Here is a 19,587-nt window from a genome sequence, read left to right on the forward strand (position 1 = left end):
ACAGATTTATGGAAATGCTATATCAGTAACCAGGAATCCACCTACCCATTACCACAATGAGTAAATATTTGAAGAGTTCCAAGAACATATAAAGAAAACGTATGTTACATCTTCAAATGGAAATTTGGAAGAAAGTGAGTTGGAGCATTTTTTCCTTCTCTGTTTGGAAACATTTAAATAACACTAGAAATATTTATATTTTGAAGGTTTGATAGAATCACTTGTGAAGATTTTCAGACTTGTTTTACTTTGGAAAGGAGCTGTTTGACAGCTTTCTGAAATCTTACCATGATAATTGGTTTGTTTACATTTATGCTCTCCTGACAATTTATATTTTCTGAGAATCTGAAGTCAATTTTTAAGTTTGTTTAAGCAGATTTAAGCAAAATATTATCCTATAATTAGGTTTCTCATATGGTTCTTTGCCTCTTTCCTTATTTGATCAGATTAACTACTAGGTTAGTTACTTAATTGGATCCTTTTAAAGCCTCAGGTGCTGGGTTTATTCATTTGTTGGGATTTAAGTATCCCACTATTAACACACATTTCTATTTAGAATGAATTTTCTATTTGATTCCCCCAAGATTAATTTGCTCCATTAAAAAAAATTAGCCTGTGGACATTATTTATTCATGTGTTCTTTGTTTGTGATTCACATGAATGCTGCATAATAGAAATTTTAAATTTTCATATTATACATGAAGTTAAAATTAGAAAACTACCTCAATGTAAAAATGATATAAGTAATATGCACACAATTTTGCTCTGCCAAGAATGTTTTGAACATTTTGTTGGAGTGGTCTGTATTCTGTCAATTATATTTTAAATAAATGCTGATTGGCCAGTAGCCAGGCAGAAAATATAAGTAGAATAACCAGACAGGAAGTAGAGGCAGACCAATGAGAATTCTGGGAAGAAGGAAGTCCTAGCCTGCAGTCCTGACCCAGACATGAAACAAGCAAGATGTGACTACCTCATTGAATGAGGTACCGAGCCATGTGACTAGCATAGACAAGAATAATGGGCTAATATACATTATAAGAGTTAATAAGAAGCCTGAGCTAATGTCCCAATTAGTTTATAACTAATGTAGACCTCTATGATTTCTTTGGGACTTAACAATTGCGGGAAACAGGCAGGTCAGAAAACTTCAGACAACAGTTAGTCTAATCAGGTTCTTTAGATACATACAGCCACTTCAAAGAGATTCAGAATATGGCATTTAAATAATTTAGGGTTTAGTTGAAGTGAAGCACAATTGCTCCTGGCAGCACCAATCTATTCCAGAGAGAATGTTGAGCACTGAAGACACTCCACTTGGAGCTTCTTTTTTTTTTTTTTTTTTTTTCCTTGAAAAAAAAAAAACTGACCTTTGGGCAAGAAATTGCCCATGCCTCAACCACTGACAAGGTACATAATATCAGAAAATGATAAGCAGAACTCTCAAATCTTGCCAAGACAGGGTAAGATGGTTTTGAAAAATTTTGTGCCTCTGAAAATGGTCTGTCAGTTACTCTAGGCCTTAGCCAAATTTGATTGCTTCAAAGTTGCAAATGAGACTTTGGGTGATTGCCCAGGTAGTCTGTTGTCTCTGTCATTTTTGGCACATTTTGGAAGTTGCTTTATTGCACTTCCTGCTTACTCAAGTAATATTATTTCCTTTCTCCAATCTTCAAGAGTGTTGAAGACTAGATAGTTGTAGTTACTTTCCTTTTATGACTTGGCCAAGTTATTTATTATACAAGACTTAAACTCATTAGGATAGGATAATTATTAAATATATTTGTTCTTATTGTATCTAATTTTTATTAGGCTTAGAACTCTCTTATTTAAACAAAAGGGGGAGGTGCTGTAGGAAATCATACAGCCTTTAAGTTAAGTGCCTACTGGAGTGTGGCCTCTTATAGTATTTATGCCCATATAAAGCAAGTGTCTGGTCTCTCTTTTCTGGCTTCGGGATTCAGTCTCTGTTCTCCCTTCCAGCAGAGGATTCTGGTTTGTAATTCTACCCCTAAATAAATAACCATCTATTATTCTCAATTCTGAGCTAGTGTGGGATTTCCTTTAAGCATCCTTCTTCATTAGTTTTATTATACTATCCCTCACATGGCTCTTAAATTTAGCTGTCTCTCCCAGTATTTCCTTCCTCTGCCGTTCTACCTCTCTTTCCTCCCTATTCCCCGATTGATCTTCTCATTTCAGTCTCATCGCTTTCTTACCCCACAATATGTATTCTATTTCCCTAAATTTGGGGGACATGTATTGATACTAGTTTCTTACTCCATGCTCATTTTTTTTTTGTGGTTCTACAGATTGTACCTGTCTTATCCAATATGTAACAGCTGACATCACAGATAAGTGAGTACGTATCATATTTTTATTGATGGATATGAGTTATCTTTTCTAAATCCTTTTCTTTACCTGAAAAATTCATTATTTAAAACGGTTAATGTCTTAGTAACATTTGATTGTGTTTATCCATTCATCTCTTGAGGAAGATATATACTATTTTCAATGTCTATCTATTGTGTATAAAGCTATAATGAACTTAGTGGAACAGTGTCTATGTGGCAGGAAAGAGTGTTCTTTTGTTTATGCTGAAGAGTGGTATAGCTGAATCATGAGGTCAGTAAATTGCCAACTTTCTGTGGCATCAACACCCCAGCATTTGTAGTGTTTCCTCAAGTCTGCAGTCCTTTCCAGCAGTGCAAGCCTGCTCCACTCCCAACACATTCTCCCCAGCATGAGCTGCTGCTTGTTTTCTTGATCCTTAAAATTCTGGTGGCTGTAAGATAAAATATCAAAGTGGGTTTGATTTCTATCTCCCTAATGGCTAAGGATGTTGAATATTTCTTTAAATTTCTTAATTCTCTTTCTGTCATTATTTACCATGTATAGACAATAATACTTAAGGCTTATTTCATATTAAAATCAAAGCACATTTTTGCTCACTATCCTGCTTTAAGTGGTATCTTTGTACTCTTTAATTAATTTCTGATGAGAAATTTCTGATTTTATAAATTATTATTCAATTTTCCTTTGTATTCCTTTTACAACATAAAATTCATGTTCTGTTTTTTATTACTTATTGATTGTGAAGTAGATGTACAGGAATTTATACATTATTGAATATTAAAAGTCCTTTCATGCATCATTTTGACTATATACCCGAGAATATTTGCTGGATATGTTATTATTTCTGAATAAGCAATGTGACTCTCTTGAACTCCATATGCATGCAGTTTTACTAACCTCACTCCTCAAATTTTTTTTAACAAGTTGGGCTCATCTTAGCTCAGACATTACTTAAGCAGGTTTTCTTGTTGTAAAGTTCTTTTGGACATTGATCTCCCTGGCCCAGGAAAAGCACTGCCTTTATTATCTATGATCAAACAGAGAGAATGTATCTTAAAAGAGTAGCTCAGATTTTCCAGGAAAGTAACAGTATAGACCATATTTTCAAAAAGAACATTTCAGTCCTTTTATTCTTTCAAACTCTAAGGATTATTAAATTCTGTAATTCAGTTTTTTTTCCCAAAGAGATGCATAATTCACCTCAAGTTTATGGATCTCCAAATTAGACAAAGAGGACTCTAGTCAACTGGGTTGCAATCATTATATCCATCCTATCTTGATTTGTAGTATGAAGTTGGGGTGATTATATACAGGATTTATGCAAGAAGAGTGCTTTACGTAATCACAGAAACATAGATCATTGTTATAATACTCTCCTGCCATGTGTGAATTCTTCAGCTTGGTTTCCAGTAGTGGAGAAATGCAGGAACAAGTGACTGAGTAAAAGAGAGAAATATTTGAATAATAGTTTTTGTTCCAATAGTTATCCAGGTCTTTCATCTGGAAATAGTAAGATAAATTATTATAATTCTTCCTGAACTCCACTGTCTGGAAGGTAGTTTGTACTAATTGAGATCAAAGAGTCTCCATGACAGTACCAAAAAGCAAACAACAAACACAAAGTCGATGATGTCAGGGGACAAGCTATAGGAGAGCTATACCGTTGCTGTGCATTTATGATTACATGCCCGTGGTACAATGATGATGATCTATTAGGAAGTTGAATAGTGAATAAAGTATGACTTTTGATTTTCCATACTTACCTGGTGAATTTTAAAACTATATTAGTTTGAGATGTGCTGTTGTATCAAGAAGTAATGCAGTTGATATTCAAATAGAAACACTCACAAAAATTTATGTAGTATTTGTTCCATAAAAACATATTTAAATAAAATATAAAACAACTACAGCTTTAGCGATTTCCATGCTATTACACTATTTACAGGAGAAAGATCATATTTAAGAAATACATGTATAGATGGTGATACTCATAACATGATTGTATCCCTAATTCACTTTGATTGCATGCTATCTTTCTCCCTCGAATGAAGATGTGTGTCAACGATGCTGCTGTATTATAAAGTCTTGGAGAAATATCCTGACCCATCTAAGGAATAATGGTCATAAACATCAGTTGTGCACCTTGAAGATTATGTTTAAATTACAGTCAGTATTTTCTTTGTTGTTGTTGTTTTATTTTAAATGTTTTATTCATTTTACATACCCGTCACAGTTTTCCCTCCCTTACTTCTTTTGGCTCTGGTCTCCTAACACATCCCCATCTACTTCTCAGAAAGTGGATGACTTCCCTCCCTTGGGGAGTGAACAAATACTGGCACATTGATTTTCTTTAAAAAGGTATTTTCATTCCATGTGGCATTCCTCCTCTCATTTATAACTATTTTTGAAGTAGTCTGTATTTGAGCTTTGAAGCTGTTACATGATTTTTATGCATAGGAGAGCTATACCGTTGCTGTGCATTTATGATTACTTGGTGGTATCTATGCTATTTAAAGTAAACTAACTTCCAAGTTGAAGTAAATAAAGGAAATCTGGAAAGTATTATAATGGTTAAAAAGGAATCTGGGAAAAAAATCTTAGAATGAAACTGTATCTGGAAATATTTGGTTATTTGAACTGTTCTACCTAATTGAATTAGACTGACTTAGCCAGTGTCAATGAAAACCTTACAATAACAGGGGAGAAAGAAAAAGTATGACATAAAATAGAAATAAAATAATTAATAGTAGAGGGATTTAAGGCAAATTTTTCTGTATTTATGGGAAAAACATAATTGGGAGGTAAATATTTGGAAATAAAGACCGTCATTCTCAATTTCTTAGCTCTTCATCAAGTAGTAAAATCTAGACACAGAGAGAAGTTTATAATATGTGGGTCTCCAGGTCGAGTACAGTCTGACTTCCTGGTGTTGGGCGGCTTTCTTAGAATAACTTCCTGATTGTTCTCCTGAGACACCCTGAGGTTTAAAATCATACAACAGCAGAATGTTTCTTGGGAAGACGTCAAATGCTATTTCTGCTTGCTTCTTTCGCAGAATGCCCAACGGATTTTGCTTACATTTTGTTACAGTACCAAAACCTGTTTCCTCTGAATTCTCCCCATGTGCTGCTTTGCTTGTGATAGAGAGATGGGTGAGCCTTCTGCTGTTGTCCTCAGGGAAACATCATGCCAAACTCCCTGTAATGCCATTGCTGGAAGTTGTGAAAGACAACCATATTAATAACATATCTGAATAGAGTGACAAAATGCCCTCTTGCCTCAAAAAATATTACCTCAGGGAAAGCAATTTATTTTTACCGAACACTTTGAAGGAAGTCTGTCATTATGCATTGGGCATTGAAGCAAGAGTAAGCCCAAGAAAGAAGCTAGGAGAGAGGTAACAATCTATGCCCCCTTTAGACACTCTTGGGCCACAGTTTATTGTATGTTGTGTCCATTAGTAGGGTAGTAGACTTCAAACCTAAACTAAGCCAAACTACAAACAATCCCATAGAAAACTCCAGAGACTTGTTTTCATCTTGTTTCTAAACCCATCAAGTTGATAATCAAAATCATCATATGGGTAATATTTGCTGATATTATATGTTTATATACTAGAATAAATGGCAAAGTTTATAAGGAAGGAAATATACACATTGGTGAATGGTGACTCTAATCAGTTTAGTGACTACTCTAGTCGAAGTCACAGAGCCTACATCCGGTCAATGATGGAAGCAGATGCAAAGATCCACACAGAGCATTGGGTTGAGCTCCCAAAGTCCAGTCAAAGGGAGGGGGGAGTGATAATATGAGCAAAAAAGTCAAGATCTGTTGGGAGCAGTGAGACTCCAGATCCTGAATTTCTTGTAATCCCCTGATCTGAGTGCCTACAGCTGCTCTGAGCATGAGACCTTCAGGAGTTCCTGATGGCAGGAGAGTGGTTTCTGGTGGGTTTGGCTGGGGCGTGGCTATCTCTATATAATCTGCCCCTGAACACAATAAAGGGGTCATTCCTGGAGAATTCAAGGATGACCCATGTTGCTGTCTCTGTCTGTGTGTGTCTGTGTATTTTAACCTCCAGCTCCCTTGCCTGAAGCTCGCAATCTGGGTGCCAGCGCACAGAGCACAGACAAGGGGGCATGGTGTGTGGTAAAGATCATGATGGGGACACTCACTGAAATAGTTTACCTGAGTTAATGGGAACTCACTGGCTCTGGACCAACAGTGGGGAAACCAGCATAGAACCGAACTAAACCCTCTGTATGTGGGTGACAGTAGTATGGTTGGTACAATCTGTGGGATCACTGGCAATGAAGCCATGATTTATCAAAGCTGCTTAAACTGGCTTTTTGAAGCCCATTCTCTTTGGAGGAATACCTTGCTCAGCCTCGATATAGTGGAGAGGGCCTTGGTCCTGCCTCAAGGCATTGTGCTAGACTTTGTTGACCTCCCATGTAAAGCCTTACCCTCTCTGAGAAATGAATATGGTTAAGGTAGGGGGAAGGTGGAGGGAGTAGGAACTGGAATTTGTAGGTAAAATTTCAATTAAATAATAAAAACGAAAGGAAATAAATAGATTTAAAAGATTAATTAAATATTGACTATGTTTCATTCTGTGTATTTACGGTTGAGAAGGCTAAATTTAGAAGTTTAACTCGTGCCGGCAATCACGTGTGTAATATGGATCAGTCTGGGCTACAAATAAGTCAAACTTAACAAGTTTATTTTTTAATTGAGTCACAATTTGGAGATTATTCCATGAAAACTCTTTTCTATTTAACAGCATTCCATCTTAACATTTTGCTTCTTGAGGTTCTTAACTCTAGTGAGAGACAGCCTAAATGGACTGCATCATAATCCTGAGATGTAGAATTTGGGGTCCACTCTCTAGTGCCTGCCCTGAAATGCACTGCATAGATTAGGCTGTCCTCAAAATCTCAGCTGTTCCCCTGCCACTGCCTCAGTCTCTTGGGTGCTACAATTAAAGAAATGTGTTATAAGACCTGGGTCCAAAGCTTTTATTTGTCTGATATTTATTTAATGTACTTTAAATTGCAATTTTGAAAAAATTGAAAAAATAGAAACTTAAAAATGAATGTCCACTCTGACAAAGACTCACTTCTTTCTAATTCTCAACATTCAGCTTTTATTAATTCGGACACCATGGTGATCTGTAATCCATGGGCCCTTTTGTTTTCTTTTGTCACTCAAATCTCTCATATTCTCAATTTTATCTATCCTAGGCATAATTCTGTAGTTTGTGAACCTTCATAGTTCATTTCAAGAAATCATCAAAATTTCTCACAGTGATATCATGTTTTCAATGTTCCTTTGCTCTTCAGTCCCCTTAACTATCTTTCAGGTTTATTTTATGTTACTACATCTCCCTCACTGTCTTTACTCTCAGGTTTTATTTTATTCTATATTGGGAAAATAAACATGAAAAGACAAGCAAATATGTACATCCATAAACACTTCTTCACAATATTGACCTTGTCAATAAAGCTTTGACTCATGTGTCTATTATACCTTCAATTTTTAACACCGTATAAGAACATTTTGTTTATAAATGAGGATAAGTTAGAAACCTTAAATAAGAACTAAAGCATTAAACTGTTTACCAAATTATTTCTTTAGTATGGCTAAGGTACATTCATATATAAATGTACACTTGAAGCAATTTTTAGCATATTTCAATTGTTTCACTGATCCCTTTTCTCCTCTTTAGAACTTCTATTAATGAAAGAACTAAGTTCCTCAGTCTTTCCAATTAATATTACCACACTGACTGAACTCCTCACAGTTAAGTTTTCATGTCTTCCTATCATGAGAATACTTCCATCAATGTCATAGAAGGCTCAAATATTCAAGCTATAAAATTGCAAAGCTTTGTTCTACTTTATCAAGCGTCAGACTATAATTAAATGGGTGACTCAATCCTTTGAAGTTTTAGTTAATGGCTACAGACACTGTGCTCACCTGTTTTCCTTGGCTTCTGTCTCATTTTGTGATAGTTTCTGATCATCTCCACCATTGTTGAATCTGACAGTGATAGTCTTGTGCATTTTATTTTAAATCTGGCTAATTCATTAGATTCATTAGATGCTTGTATTCTGGCTAATGGTTCTAAATAAATATTCAAACTATCAGTTGCACATTTTAGCTTACTTTCAAGGTCACTTTTAAATTTTTTTTAAAGTTTTAATCTGGTGTACAAGAGTGTTATTTTTACAACGTGTTATTTCAGTGGACTTTAGCAGGCATCATATTCCCTCGTCTCTGTGTTTATTAAATCTATTTTAAGCACATGTGCCAACATGATGTTCATAAACTATTCCACATCACATTTACACTCAGACACATTTAAAGATTTTTCCATCCCTAACTTAAGGCTAAATCTGATAATGACCTCTCAGGTTTTAACGCTTCCTCAATCCCTTTTCTATTCATTACTGTCCAGCCACAGTCTAGCCATGGTAGCCTTATTGCTACCTACACCCATACACATCAAGAAAGTTTTTGTCTTAGACTTTCTTTCATGCCAAGAATGAGTATATATTTTTTATTTAAGCCCCTTAAATATACTTCAAAATTAGCCTTCCTGGTTTTAATTTCTAGAGACTCTAATGTTGTGGAAAACATTTCCAATACATCTGTTGTAGCTTTGCTGTCATTTTCTTCATATTCCATTAACCCTGCCCCAAAAGTTTGAATTTTTTGTCTTTGTTTTTCTGTTTTTGCATCATGAGGATTCTCTCACCAATATATTGTATATAACCAGATGGAAAACCCTTTTGAGAATTCATTGAATATTTGTATGTCTGAAAAAAATGTGTTGAGATTACTCATAAAATAAATTTAAATGCTTTTTTGATGAATGACTGGTAGAAATATTTTAATTTCTATAAAGGTTTCATTTTATACTTATATATGGTAATATGAACAAATATTTAAAATTACTTAAGTGTTAAGCTTGTTTGGCAAAGTGGTAATTGGAGTAACTTCTTTTTGCATCCAGCAGATTGCATTGCAGAAAGTCACAACCCATAAAAATGCAGCTTTGGAGCCCATTCCCAGTATCTAAATCTACAAAACAACTTCCACCTCTAATATTCTGGCTACATTGCAGAAGGGGACGTGGCATCATTATAAAATCGAAGGATCAGGGTGTTTTGTGGGAGAGTTTATTTCCTATGAATGTCACAACGACTCACAAAATGGGTGCCTAAATATTAAATTAATAAAGACAATGATAGAAATGTTAACATGGACTGAAGAAATCCCAGGAGGCCTAAACCCTACACAAAGTACTACAGACAAATAAGGAAAGTTTAGAACTAGAAAAATATTTTTTTCCAGGGAAGAGCACATCAATTGATTATCCCATAATAAATGATAATCCCTGAACACATACATTTAAGTAACATTATATAAATGAAGAGGGTTGTATTTATGTATATAAGAATATATTTGTCTGTACACATATTATGTAAACATTATTGAAAAAATAAGGTCATGAATTTGAAAGAAAACAAGGAATGTTATATTGCAGGCTTTGTAGGAAGGACAGAAAAGAGAGGACTGTGTAAATAAAGTGTAATCTCAAAAGTAAAATTAATAATTAAGATGCATTTTATATTATTAATGTTATAATCTATAAACTTTTAAGCATAATTTTAGTTGCATTAGAGTATATGACATGCATGAATTTCATTTAAATGAACTAGAATATTCAAATGGCTTTTTATTCAAATAAATGAAAATAGTCAATCTATCTCTAGAACTCAAATAAATAATTCCTAGATTTTCTCAAAGATAAATAAATTGTTTAGTCAACAAATAAAACATGTTTATTATAATCTACAAGATTCTCAATGGAAAGTTGTATGAATGAGTTAATCCAGATCCAGAAAGACAAAAAATGATATATATTCACTCGCAGGTGGATCTTAGGAGTAAGGATAGGATAATCAACTTACAACCAGCATTCCCAGAGAGGCTAGAAAACAAGGAGAGCACAAAGAGGTGTTTCTGGATTTCCCCAGGAAGTAGAAGTAGAGAAGATCTCCTGGGTAAATTGGCCAAAGGTGTTGGGGGAGGGAGTGGATGGAACTACAAAGTGCATGTTGGGCAGGCTGGGTTGCATACTGTAAAAAGGTTGTAGGCAGGATGGAGAGCGAGAGTAACAAGAGATGTCTTGTTGTGTATATGTGGGAGGTATTTGGAGGTTAGGGAGAAACCTGGTGCCAGGGAAACCTACAGGACCTACAGGAGCCTACAAAAACGACCCAAATTAAAACTCCTAGCAATGGTGGAGAGGATGCTTGAACTGACAATCTAACTGTAAGCAGATTGGTGACTTCCAATATTGCTACAGAGATACTCTCTCCAGTAACTGGTGGAAGTTGAGACAGGAATATACAGACAAGCACTGTGCTGAATTCCAAGAGTCATGCAAAAGAAAAGGAGGAAGGATTGAACCAACCCCAACCGGGTGGGGGGGGGGGGAGGACTCAAAGAGACAGCTGACTTGAGCCTCTGGGAGTTCATCGAAGATAGATCAGCAGTCAGGGAAGCCTGAATGGGACCGACCTAGGCCTTATGCATCTGTGACAACACTGTAGCTATGTCTCTTAGTAAAGCTCCAAGCAGTAAAAGCAGGACCTCTCCCTGGCACTTAGCTTGCTTTTGGTAACCTGTTCCTCTTGCTCAGCCTTGATATAGGGAGAAGAGCTTTATCCTGCTCTAACTTAATGTGCCATGCTTCCTTCAAAGACCATGGTAGTCCTGTCCCATTATGAGTAGAGAGAGAGTGGGTGTAGATGGGAAAGAGGAGGGGATAGGAGGAGAGGAGGGAGGGGAAACTGTCTGTTATGTAAAATAAATTAAAAAATGGTATTTATACTAAAATAAATTTTAAAAAAGAAAATAAATTGCAGAGCAAAGAAAAGTTGTAGTATAAATAATTATGTGGAGTAGTCAGGTAAAAAAAAAAAAAAAACCCTGAACTTTATTCCGATGAAAAGAAGATTCCTTTCTCAAATCTTCACTTGCCACTTCCCTTGAGTTGTATTTAGCCTGATCTGGTCTTCAGCGGCAGGGCTCAAGTGATCCTCCTTTACCTATCAAGAAAAAGTCCGTAGATTAAAACTCCATAACAGCACAAAGGAGGACTGGGTGGCATTTTATACGTTTGTCATTACTTTGCATTTGGAGTTCATATTCTTAGCCAATAAAATGTAACCCATTGTGGAAAATTTGTCAGAGTCTGTTTACAGTTGAAAATAGTCATTCAGCTAATCCCACATAGGAAGGTTTCAAATGATTTTGTTTTTATTAAAAATTTCCACTTCCTCCCCTCCTCGCACTTCCCTCCCCTCCCCCCACTCCCTTTCCCCCTTCCTCTCCAGTCCAAAGAGCAGTCAGGGTCCCCTCCTCAATGGGAACTCAAGGACCATCACCACCACCCCCCCGCCCCCCCCCACCCCCCGCCAGGTTCAGGAAGGTGAGCATCCAAACAGAGTTCAAATGTTTATGCTTAGCAATGCAAGAAGATTTTGAACCTCTAGTATAAATGGTAGAATAAGTCAAAGCTGATAGAAGTTTTCATCAGTTTCCGGGATTCATAGACTCCATACCAATATTTAATATCACTGTGATTTGTAATCTTTAGTAAATAATACCTGCATAAATAATTGTGTCATAGTAATTTCAAATATGTTTGACGTCCACTGACTTTATCTGACTTAGGCTTCACAAAAAATATCGCAGTAGCTAAATTCAACTTGCATCCTTTTTGTAAAAAGAAGCTTTATTAGAAAAATCTCATTATTTATTTATGTATGTTATAATTGTATACATATTACAGCTGCAGATGATAATTTTGGCAGATAAAGTGTCCCATAATTCTTGTTATATTACTTGCTTGATTTTTCACAGAATACATTTATTAAGCTTTGTTAGAAATAATAATTTAGATCTTATTCAGCAATCACATTCCCTAAATCCTATGAGATAAATACACATGGTTTAGAAAATAAATCTGATTTGTATTTCATAAGGATTCATTGATTCATTCTTTTTACATTGCACTAACCATGGAGATTTAGACTTTGTACAAATACTTTAGGCTGCTCTTTAAAATATAGTAATTTTGTACCTGAATGCACATAGTACTTTTCAATTGTTTCTGATAACAGAGAGATTAATTAAGTAACCCAATAAATCCAAAGTAATCATATATTTTTATTCATAACAGGTACATGACAATGAGTTTTACAGAGAAGAAAGTATGTTTCTAAGGAAAATATCAATATGATTTAATTTAGTTGCACAAGATAATTTTACTCATATTCCTTTATTTGAACCTAGAAGATTAGATTTTTCAGATATTAAACCAGATTCAAAACCAAAACATGTCCATGACAGTTCTATACATTAACCAATAAATATGCAGCAGGATTTATTCCAATATGGTAATAAATTTTAACAACTTGCAAAAATACGGTTGTTTCTATAAATTACTTTCTACGTTAGAATAAAATCTGTATCAAGATAAATTTATAATAAGAATTGTGGTCATTGAACATAAGATGCTCAGATCAAAAAACTAAAAAGACTAGAGATAATCTTATACAGTTCACTGTCACTCAAGGTGCTTCTGTCTTTAGCTCATGTGGCTGACATTATCCTACTCTCTAAGATCTCCCAGGTACCTTTTCTTTCCACCTAATCTATCAGTTCTGGGTACGTGGATCAGATTCATTGAATGATTGTTCTACAATAATTGCATTAATGTATAAACACCAAGCACACTTCTCATTCTTCTGTACTGATGATGGGCTACGATAGAAATGGTAGACGATGTTCATTTCACAGCTTTAGTGGTATGTTTAAATGTGCCAATGTGAAGCTCAGTGTCATGTGCTTCTATCAAGAAAGATGTGATAATAACATGAAATCAAAGTCTGTCTCCGGGACTGCAGACATACATGCTTGCAGGCAGAAAACTGTGTACATAATAAATAAATAAAACTTAAAAAAGTCTGCCTCCAATACGCCAATACGCAATGAGGTCAAGGGCAGCATGAACTGTTTAAGATATGCCTCAAAACACAAAAGTAAGGCTGGGTGAAGTGTTTGTTGTGCAAGCATAGGGACCTAAACTCTTCCACAGCATTGACACACCTTAGCATTGACAGACCTCAGCCCAACAATGACTCTGCAACATCAGCTCCTTGGTTGCAGAAAGAGAAGGCTCCCTGGGGATTCTGGGTCAGCTTATCTAGTCTAGATGTATCCTCTCAGGTTCTCTGAGTGCTTCACCCTCGTGAAAAAAAAAAAAATTAAAAAAAAAGGAGAAGAGTGAAGAATGATAAAGGAAGACCCAAGTCTCCATACTCAAATGTGCAACACATATACTACCACTCACATGACAACTAACTAAATAAAGAAAGTATGCCAGTACTTGACTCAATCCCCTACATTCCTCACCTCAAAGATGATTATAATCCACATTCAGTGTTTATTCCGTTGCACTTTAAAATGGAAAGAAATGCAAAACTTCCTTAAAAGTAGTCCTCTGTTTAAAACATTCCAAATAACCCTGGTTCTTCTTGCCTGGTAGTATAACCCTCAAAATAATTAGTTCATTACATGAAGAACTGCTGTTTTTTGTGCTTTTTTCATTTTTACAGGACATGTTTAAATATTTGTTATAAAATTTTGGGAAGTTTCGTAAAATTTCAAAACAGTCAAAAAATCATTATTGGACAAAATCGAATTACATTCCTGGAAGTAAAACTATAGTGTTGTTTTACACAGTGGGTGGTTATTCAGAGTAAAGGAGTTATATTTCATTTTTGATTTGGAAGGTTGTGCTGGATTTTCACTTTTGAAATAAGAACATTCCTTTCCCAAAGGTGTATGAAACATCATTCTCACTTGTATTCCTAACGATTAACTTTCCAACTCTGCTGTGGACTGTAAATATGTTTACAGTTATATCATAGGCTTCACAAATGTTTCCTCACTCTGCAGAGTTTTGTATTTGGAAGAATAATTTTGTACTTATTTTTAATAATGTATGCCTTTCCTTTATGATCCCCTGCAATGTACATAATTGTTTCTACAGAATTTTGTCATTTCTTATACAGACTAGAGTTTATTTAGTTCATTCCTCTACTAATTATCTTACCATGGACACAATGCATCAGTGTTTTTCAATATAAACTGACTTCCTTTGATCCATAAATTCATTATTTGTTATGTATTTTACTTGACTTCTTTAATTTCCAAATAAGCAGAATTATGCAAGATCAGCAATGAGTTACATTAGGAGCATGGGCATAGTTCAGAGACTTAGTTATCATCCATAGTCCTGTGATTTCAATGCTTTTCTCAAGTATAAGTGATAATTCAATACAGTAAAAAGCAGCAGGTAATATATATTTTGAGAACCCACATTTAATCTTACAACTTTATACATAATTGTGATTGTACCTTAACAATCACAGATGATTCCAATGAATGAAATTTTAATATGTAATGTACATTAAAGCAATATAAAATATTAGTGCTCAGTTCAATTATAGAAGTATTAGTCAAATGCTAAGAGTCTCTATAGTTAGAAAAGAGTAGCATGATGGTAATTTATTTTCTACAATGAAATCCATCAAAAAAAGTCAGGGATTTGCTTTTTATGTGTTTTTATTTTGTGTATTCCAGATTTTAAGTCATAAATTTGAATATATCAGGACAAAATATAACATTGCAAGATTCTTTACCATAATAAAATTTGAAGTAACATGTTCCTCCTATAACTTACAAATTAAAAAGGGACAAATCCAATTTGTCTAGTTTTCCTGAAATCAACCATACCTTACCTAAAACCATTTCCTAAACTGCAATGGTACCTGATATGTAAATTATTCACAAGTGCTACGTACAGAGTGTGAATGTGCTATAGTTTACTAAAATTTCCCATTAATAAAAACCAAAGACATATCCATCTCTAACATTGCTTTTATTCATGCATTCATGACCTCAGCTGTAACAGGATGGCTATTAGCATTCTCTGACACACAAAAAAAATATTCTTGAATTCCTAATACTCTTTCTTCCTCTTCCTCCCAAGTGCTAGAATTAAATTTGTGTACCATCATAACTAGTTTGTTCAGTCCTGGACACTAAACTCAAGACTAACTGCACACTAGGCAAATATGGCAATTTTTAAAAATTTTAAATCTTGTTGAAGTGGGCAAAGGCACTTTCACCCATGTCTGAAGACTAGAGTTTAACCATTGGTAACCACATGGTGGAAGGAGAATAGCAACTAATTAAGTTGTCCTTTGTCTTCAACACACACTGTGACAAATACATGAAACATGAAAAAACACACACATACAAAAAATAGATAGACGATAGATAGATAGATAGATAGATAGATAGATAGATAGATATACAGATATAGATATTGATCTATAGATGATAGAGTTGAATATGGATAGATGATAGATATAGATAGATAGATAGATAGATAGATAGATAGATAGATAGATAGATAGATAGATAGATAGATAGATGATAGATAGATGATAGATGATAGAAAGTTCATAGTTTTAATAAAATGTGACCTACATTCCAGTGACTAATACTTGTACAGAACTTCCTGAATACCCCTTGATCACACTGTTTTCTCTTATTTCATCTCTAACATATATATACAGATTAAATGCTTTTATTTTATGTGTATTAATTTTTTTGAACATATGAATGTTTGCTCTATGCATGCAGTGGTCATGAAGGTCCAAAGAATGGACCAGATATTCTGGAACCAGAGTTACAGATTGCTGTGAGGGGACATGTGGGTTTTAGGAACTGAATGTGGGTCCTCTGCAGGAGAACTAGAAATGTAGAACTTGTTTAATCATCTTAAGATAAAGTTAAACAACTACATATTATTCTTTTATAAACTAAAATTAAATGTATTCAAAGGTAGGGAAATATTAATCTCAGCACAATTCATTTTTTAATTATTCTTATTTACTCATATTTTTCTATAAGATAAAGTAAGTACTTTGGACAAGATCTTTTTGCTCTGGGAGAAGCTTTAGGTCTATAATCTCATATTTTTTATATCTCTACATCTTTCTCATCAGATGTGAACCCTTGTCACTCTTCCTTGTCTTTTATGTATATTCACAGAGCTCCAAACATTCAAGCTTTGTAGCCATCATTGTCTCAAACATAGTGATGCTATATTGATAATAGTGTCAGTACAGATGTGATATCTTAAGATGAGTTGATTCCGGTGTGGCACATATAAATACATCTCCAAAATGATTGATTCCAGTATAATTACAGTATATTTTGAATATGATATATCAAAAATTAATTAGCTAATTGAATAAGATAAAAATATAAAACTTAAGCAAAAGCAGAGTATGTAAAAATACATAAAGCACACTCTAGCTTAGATCGGTCTTCCTTATCACACATTAGGAAAATAATGATAAGGTTCCCAGGCTTGAAAAACTAATTCACATTCATCCAAGTTGCAACTTGAAACAGAATGCTAGCAGAATTTAAATATATGAGTTGATTATTATACTTTCTTGGCTATTATTTTAAATGAAAAATCTCTCGGTGATTGTAACATTTGCAATGTTCATTTCTCTTCAGATAAAGAAAACAAAATGTTTACAAAAAAGGCTAATGTAATCATTTCATTAGAAAATATGCATTTCTGTATTCACTATCATTGTACAGGAAAATATTTATAAAAAATACCAGATCTAACTAAAGGATGGTGGGAGTGAAGTCTTTCATTGATTCGGGACACTCTTTCCCATTATTTCCTTTGCCAGATATGCGTGATTTGTGATGTCAGTATATATATAAAATATTATATTATATATAAATATATAATTATGTACAAATACAATATATATATGTTATATATTACATGCATATATGTATTTTCTCTTTTTCTATAAATACACACGCACATATGTAATCATAATAATCAGAATTAAAAAGACTGTACACTTGAGAATGGGTTTGGGATGCGGAGGCAGAAGGAATGTAGTTGGGAGGCACAGGAAGGAAGAAAAGAATGAAAAGAGATGCACTTCTATATCAATTAAAATCTTAAAAATAAATTTAAAAAAGACTGAAGTCTTGAAAGAGAAAGAAAAATTTAACATAGACAGATGTATAGATGAGGTAGAGACGAAAAGGAAACTCCATAACACAGGCTTCTGCTGTTTACCACAGTACTGTTGCTGTAGTACAGAAGCCTCCCTATGTGTGATGTGCATACAGCAGGAAGTGATGACGCTCACTTGTGTGCGTTCCATCCTTACCCCTTTACTCCTCCAGAATAGAAAACCATCTGTGTTCATCTACATGACTCATTTCTTGCCAGATTTGGGAGAGAAATTTTTCTTCATTCATTTTTTTTTGCCATAATTCTCTGATCTTCTGTGAAAGAGGGGGTAACTATTGTCCTTGTGTTTCTCAATATAATATAATCTTTATGGTGCAATTTACAGATATTTGAACTGCTCAAATTCAAACGCTCACCTCTTCCTACCCATGGTCTTCCATTCTTAGTCACTTTGTTGGAATTTTCTCCGCTTTTACATTATCCACAGGTCAGGTGTTCTCACAGGTTCCCATCACAGCTGATCATAATTTTTTCTTCAGAAAGTATCAAATTTGGTTAAGTCATACCTATAAATGACTAAAAGCAGTGGTTTGAAGGGAAAGTAGAACTTAACCCAGTGGACAAAAACAAGAGATAACATCAATATACTACAAAACCAAGTCACACATAAGATGTGTGCAGCTGATCTGTCATTCTATTTGTTCTAAAGATGCTTTACTTAGGTGTATTGAAATACTCTAAATAGTGTGCCTCCATATTTCCTTTCATAATTAACAACAAACACGAAAGTAATTACCTCAGTATTTTACATATGTGTGTGAACATCATGTAATGTGTGCAGTAAACAGTCAGTTTCTTATTTTAGTGTTTAATAAATGTATCTATTCTCTCAGTGAATAGAAAGGGTGGATTCAAGAAAATAACTGACTCCCATGTACAAAGATCACTTTCAAATCTTATTCACCTAATTTTTATCTAAGGATGTCTGATATCTCCCAGAATCTTTTGTATATTATAGGTGTTTGTGTCTTTGCATGTGGATCATTGCATATAGACACAAGCTGTGCATCTTTCAAATACACCGCATTGAAAACATCCATCATTTTTTTAACATCAGAAATAATCTTTTTAATCTCTTTCAGAAAGCATATCCATTGAACAATACTTACAGAAAAAAACTTTATTTTATTTGTTATGCTATATGACATCCTCAAGATATATATTTGAAATACATAAGTTGATATGAATTTTCACATATGATACACAAATTTCTATGTGCAAAAATTAGCACAGAATCTGCCTTATATTTGAGCAGCCAGGACACAATGTACCTCATGCTGATCCATTTAGTCATTTTGGTTTTCATGTGGCACCTGCATCTTCATCTGTTTTATTCCATTTATATTTTAGGGAACAATCTCTAACCATGGGCACATTTGCAGTACTAGCTGCCACAATGCTGGAGAATTTGAAAGCTGGAAGGAACCTCAGAGATTAGCTCATTTAACACATTAGGAATTTCTCGCTGAGCTTTTGGCAGGCACAAAGTAAAGTAGCTACAAAAGAAAAAAATATGTAACATACAAAGATTTGATTCATTCCCAGAAGTATGTTAGAACAGAACTTTTTCTCCTAAAATGTATACTCTGGGCAAGAACATTCAGAAAGCCTCAAGGCACCTCTTTTGTTCCTGAGATTCAAGCTATGGCTCCTAATAGAGTCACATCCATTGCCATTACAGCTATTCCTGAGTCCTCCCACAGTTCTTATGCAAACAATCCACTGAAACTTACTGCTGGGTACTTTCCAATGGGAGCATAAATTTCAAGCTAACTCTGCCTTGCCCCAGAGGTGCTTTCTTCAATAGCAATGGTAGCTACAGCTGTGTTTAAAAGGAAATAGTGAAGCTGGCAACTCAGGTATTCAATTTAGGTAGACATTTACAGAAAAAAAGTAATTGGGGATAATACATTTTAAATGGTTTGATCTCTAGAAAGGATATCAGTCAAGCCATTACAACTATGCCACCATGCTGCTAAGTAGACACTAGTACTGAATCATTA

Source organism: Alexandromys fortis, unplaced genomic scaffold, assembly GCF_014885135.2.
Source record: "Alexandromys fortis isolate MF-2015 unplaced genomic scaffold, M_Fortis_MF-2015_v1.1 scaffold_37, whole genome shotgun sequence".
NCBI classification, from domain to species: domain Eukaryota; kingdom Metazoa; phylum Chordata; class Mammalia; order Rodentia; family Cricetidae; genus Alexandromys; species Alexandromys fortis.